Raw genomic sequence first — 6,326 nt, forward strand, 5'->3', positions numbered from 1 at the left:
TTGTTTTTGTTGTTTTTGTTTGTTTCTTTGTTTTTCGGAGGGGAAACTGGGAAAGGAGAAATTTACATATAAATAAAGAAAATATCTAATAAAAAAGAAAAAAAAAGAATTAACTTTTCTTTCCTTTTTAATTAACCATTCTATTCGAGAGGCTAGTATGAAAGCATGATCTAAAATATCCATCTTTGAATGCAACCTTAAGTCACACAATATGGTTAGCATCTGAAAGATAAAAGACAATAGGAAATAAATTTTTTCATATGTTTTCAAAAGAAATACAGACACTGATTTCAATACTTTGGGATATGTTTATGGTTTCTAAACGGTATATTTATATGAATATATGTTACTATTGCCAGACTCTTGGAATTTCTTATAGGAGCAAGAAGAAACAAGCATATAATGATTAGTAAAATTATTCAAAGATGTGTGTGTATATGGGTATAATACCTAAAATATGACTTATAATGGCAACTGACTTTTGACAAAGACACAAATCCAAACAAACTCTACTCTTTTCCCTGTATTTCCTTTAGACAGGAGTGATTCTGAGTTAAAATTTTGCACATGGGTGGGTGGCCCCATCCCTCGGTGGGGGCTGTGCCTAACCTCAGGATATATTCTCTACAGATTCTCTCTCCCTTTTGCTGGGTATTTCAGCTAATGTCATCATCACTGGGTCCTGGGAGCCTCTTGCATTCCTGGCATCTGGGACTTTCTGGTGGCTTCCCTCAGTTCCCCATCTCCCAATGCTACACACCTCTGTTCAATTTCCTGGTCCTCTGTACATCTCCTCTGTCTCCTCCCACACCTGATCCTATTCCTGTTTTCCCTCCCACTCCTTTCTTCCTCCCAAGTTCCTCCCATCCTCTACCTCCCTTGATTATTTTATTCCCCCTTCTAAGTAGGACTGAAGCATCCACAATTTGTGGGGATCCATCCCATATGCAGTCACCAAGCCCAGATGCTATTGCTCATGCCAAGAAGTGCTGCTGACAGGAGCCTAATATGGCTGTCTCCTTAGAGGTTTTGCCAGATCCTGACAAATACAGAAGCAGATACTCACAGCCAACCATCAGACTAAGTACAGGGGCCCCAATGGAAGAGTTAGGGAAAGGACTGAAGGAGCTGAAGGGGTTTGCAACCCCATAGGAAGAACAACAATAGCAACCAACCAGACTCCCCAGAGCTCCCAGGGACTAAACCACCAACCAAAGAGTACACATGGAGGGACCTATGGCTCCAGCTGCACATGTAGAAAAATATGGCTTTATCTGCCATCAAAGGGAGGGAAGGTCCATGGTCCTGTGAAGGCTTGATACCCCAGTATAGGGCATGCTAGTGTGGTGAGGTGGGAGGAGGATTGGATAGGGAGTTTGTGGCAGGGAAACTGGGAAGGTAGATAATATTTGAAATGTAAATAAATAAAATAACCAATAAAAACAAATGCAAATCAACAAGAAATAATTTTCAATGACTATTATGGCTTCATTTGATATCAATATACAAGATAATTAATCTATACAGAACACAGAAAAACATTAAATAAAAATCAATCTATATCCTTAGATATAAAATATAAAATTATAATATATTTGGAGGAGGTCTCAGAAATTGACAGACGGAAGTTTACTTTGCATTTTAGTAAATAAGATTTACTGGGAAAAAACTGTGCACATGTGGTTGCATATTGTTCATAGGTGTTCCCATGCTACAGCAAAGTGAAAAATTATATTTCTAAGACAATTGGAGAAAGAAACATAACAAAGTTGTTACAGCATTAAGAATCTAAAATTGTTGCTGTTAGAAGGCACTGGTATATAAAATAAATATTTTCTTGCTGATACCTTCTTAGGACTATTTCTCATCAAAGCATTGCCATATATAATCTTTTCTCATGTTTCCTTTGTCTTCTCTTTAGAAATTAACAATAATGTTTTCTTTTTATTTTGGCCTCTGTTTTTCTTGTGCAGACATTCTAAAATTCGTACAGTCATGTGACTGAGTTAAGTATGGAGGTAGCTTTTAAAGATCGAAGAAGGCCAGAAACTGTGTGCCTTTGACAGGCTAATTTATACATGTATATATGTACACACACATACATTTGTATGTGTGTGTGTGTGTGTGTGTGTATGTATATACAGCAATTATTTGAAATCTTAATTTATCCCATATGTGGTTTTGGTTTTCAAGACAGGGTCATTTTAAATAGGCTAGCTGGCCTTCAGGTAGTGGTAAAATGATGAAACTATAAGCTTGTTAGCAAGTGTCCATATGTTATGTCTACAAAGGACACGTTTTCAAAGGCATGCTGTGGAGGGGCTTATATAAAACATGAAGTTATCTTCTCATTGAAGTAGACTAAAGTATTATCCATACTGATGATTTAATAAGAGAGATAATGAATCTATTATTTTAAATTTTGCTGAAGTTACCCCCCCCCCGGGTACACCACATAAAGATATGTTCCAGCTAGCAATTTGAGTTGTTGGCCGATTTTAGCACAAAATAGACAGAGCCTGTCTTTCACTATCATTTATTTTCTGTCCTTGATTTGTTATAGGGATTACATCACCAGAAGTGATAAATAAGTGAATACAAGTATCTTTTCTTGCTTCTTATGATGCCAGAAACCTCAGATGCAAAACAAAACACCCAGTTTCCATCTGGATCATTTATCTCCAAGAAGACTGGTTCCAAAGAGTTGAACTATTGATGACATTTATCCCCTTTACAATATTTGGCATAGATTAATGTCAGTTCTGAGTCCAACTAGAAATTTGACTACCCAGTCAAGGGCTTGGCTCTGGCAGTAATCTTATCTTCACTGAGTCAGGCTCATTTACTAACAAGTTAGATTAAAGGAGTAAAGTGTAAACAAGGTGCCTGTGTAACTTTAATTTTTTTCAAACCTTATTTTTTTTAATGATGGTTCTTAAATGCTTCAACCTGCCTTCTAGCCCATCACCCATCAGAGGTATTGGGATAGAAATGGTATAGGGAAAGTGGATCTGTTTAGAAAGGTTCTTTGGAGCAACTTCTGTTTGCATTGTCTAAAAATCTGCAGTTCAGTTTACAGGTTAGCAGTGGTGCTTGAACCACTCACAAACACTTCAGAGGTATGCCAGCAGCACAGTCTGGTAGAGTTGGGATAACAAACAGCAGCTGAGCCATTTCCTAGCAGAGAAAGCCAGGCCTCAGCCTTGGCATGAGTCAGCAGGAAGGTACCAGGGCCAAAAGGAATGCCAGAAGTTTTTTGGTTGTACCTCTCTCTGTGAAACGAAGATCAAGGAAGACTCAATGCCTACAACCATTGCACAGCTAGCTTTATAAGAAAGCCAAGGTCTGTCTCTGTCACTGACCCTTGAATCCTTTTTATACTCTCCAAACATTACTGTGTCATCCATGGGTCTTGCCTCAGCAAAAAATTCTCTCTCAGCTGACATCACTCTACCAATCTGCCCAAGTCTTCAGAAACAACAAGAAACTACAGCATACAACCAGAAGTTTTTGGTGCATTTCTCTCTATGGAGTCCCTACAAATGCAGCTCAACTACAAAATGTTTTGTTTTTGTTTATTTGTTTGTTTCGAGAAGGGGTTTCTCTGTATAGTGCTGGCTGTCCTGAAACTCACTCTGTAGACCAGGTTGACCTCGAAATCTTCCTGCCTCTGCCTCCCAAGTGCTGGGATTAAAGGCATGTATCACCATTGCCCAGCCTCAACTACAAAATGTAAGGTGGACCAACACATGTGTGTCATTAGCAAAGAATCCTTCATCTTGTGTCCTTTCAAGTGCTTGCCTTTGCAGAACAGCCTTTGGCCTGTGTCTACTTCAGCGAAATATTCCTTCAAGACTCTGCCTTAGTCTTTCACCTGTGTCCACTTCAGCTAAACATTCTTTCATGTGTATATCCAAACAAAACATCATCCAACTGACTTTCAAATGAATCCCTAGGTTTCTACTTCATGCCTGCATTTTTAGGGTTAAAATTTCTTTTGGCTTCTTTTTAGGTGCATCATATTAAAATGGTTATATAAACTTTCCTTAACTTTTCTATATCTACAAAACAATTCAACTGAATGAGGTACAAGGCAGACCATGAAAACTTAATAATTATTATCATTTTGTGATTCCTCTAATAAATCATTGTGTAGTGTTTTAACGTATTTTCCTCTATTTGTGTCTTAGTTAAAGTTTTTTAATTGCTGTGAAAAGATAGCATGACTATGGCAACTCTCTCTCTCTCTCTCTTTCCTTTATAATTAGACATTTTCTTTATTTACATTTTAAGTGTTATCTCCTTTCTCAGTCCCCCCCCCTCGGAAAATCCCTATCCCACCCCCCTCCCCCTGCTTCTATGAGGGTGTTAGGGTGTTCCCTACCCAGCACTCTCATACTCCCCCCCCTCCCTGGCGTTCCCTTATGGTGGGCATTGAGCATTCACAGGACTAAGGGCCACTCCTCCCATTGATACCCTACAAAGCCATCATCTTCTATATATGTGACTGGAGCCTTAAGTCACTCCTTGTGTACTCTTTGGTTATGGTTTAGTTCCTGGGAGCTCAGGGGTATCTAATTGGTTGATATTATTGTTCTTCCTATGGGGTTGCAAGCCCCTTCAGCTCCTTCAGACCTTTCTCTAACTCTTCCATTGCAGACCCTATGCTCAGTCCAATGGTTGGCTTCCAGCATCTGCCTCTGTACTTGTCAGGCCCTGGCAGAGCCTCTCAGGAGACAGCTATATCAGGCTCCTGTCAGCAAGTACTTCTTGGCATGCACAATAGTGTTTGCATTTGGTGACTGTATATATGGGATGGATTCCCAGGTGGGCAGTCTCTGGATGGTCTTTTCTTCAGTCTCTGCTTCACACTTTGTTCCATTTGCTACCTGGAGTATTTTGTTCCCTCTTTTAAGAAGGATGGAAACATCCACATTTTGGTCTTCCTTCTTCTTGAGCTTCATATGGTCTGTGAATTTTATCTTTGGTATTCTAAGCTTTTGGGCTAATATCCACCTATCAGTGAGTACATACCATGTGTGTTCTTTTGTGACTACATTACCTCACTCAGGATATTTTTCTAATTCCATCCATTTGCCTAAGAATTTCATGAATTCCTTATGTTTAATAGCTGAGTAGTACTCTATTGTGTACTGTACCACATTTCCCTCTGTTGAGGGACATCTGGGTTCTTTACAGCTTCTGGATATTATAAATAAGGCTGCTATGAAACCAGTGGAACATGTATCCTTGTTATATGTTGGAACATCTTTTGGATATATGCACATGAGTAGTATAGATGGGTCCTCAGGTAATATTATATCCAATTTTCTAAGGAAATGCCAGACTGATTTCCACAGTGGTTGTATCAGCTTGCAGTCCCACCAGCAATGGAGGAGTGTTCCTCTTTCTTCATATCCTCACCAGCAACTGCTGTCACCTGAGTTTTTGATCTTAGCCATTCTGACTGGTATGAGGTGTGCCACGCCCACTTGTCTACTCCAGTAAACACTTCAGTGTCAGGCTTGAAGGCTTGATCATGGACCAGAGGCTTATGGCTTCAAAGGGAGTTTACCTCCTGGGTATTCAGTCAGTTGCTGACATTTCCTAACTCAGACGTGTTCCAGAGTAGTCTTTTCAAAACTCAACATGCCTTCTTATTCAGGCATAAAGTTGCCCCAAGTAATGATTCGTAAATAGTTAAAACTAAGATTAAACATTGTTCCCTGGCCAGCACAGCGTTCCAATATATCCTAATTTATTACCAAGCTGTCATTAGCTTGGAATTTCTCAGAAGGAAACTGCCTTATCAGACAGGGTGTCCTCAGGGTTAGGAACAGAGGTCAGGCACTATTGCTAATTGTAAACATAGTTAGAGTTCTGAGAGCAGTCCCACAGAAGACAGAGTTGTTTTACATACCAGAGAGTAATTGAAGGGCTTCCCTCACTTAAGGGCATTCTCAGGAACTTCTAGATTGGGGCTTTCTGGTGTTTGCCTCCAATAGACCCAGAGAATGAGCTTGGGACTGCCAAAATCGCCCCAGCGGAAAGGGCGCCACTGCTCTTCCACTTTGCACCTGGATATCTGATCTTAGGTGACCTTGATTTGACTGTCACTTGCCTATGTGATTTGTCTTGCTGTCTGATCTTACTGACCTTGATGTGGCCCTCACCTGCCTATGTGACTTTTGTCATTTGCCCTGTTTTGTGAATACTATCTATATAAGCCTGGTTTTCACTTTGTGCAAAAACGAGATGCATTCAGAGTTGAGATTCAGGCATGACAAAGAGAGAGAGAGAGGGGGGGGGAGAAGGAGGGAGGGAGG

Source organism: Mastomys coucha, chromosome X, assembly GCF_008632895.1.
Source record: "Mastomys coucha isolate ucsf_1 chromosome X, UCSF_Mcou_1, whole genome shotgun sequence".
Classification (NCBI taxonomy): domain Eukaryota; kingdom Metazoa; phylum Chordata; class Mammalia; order Rodentia; family Muridae; genus Mastomys; species Mastomys coucha.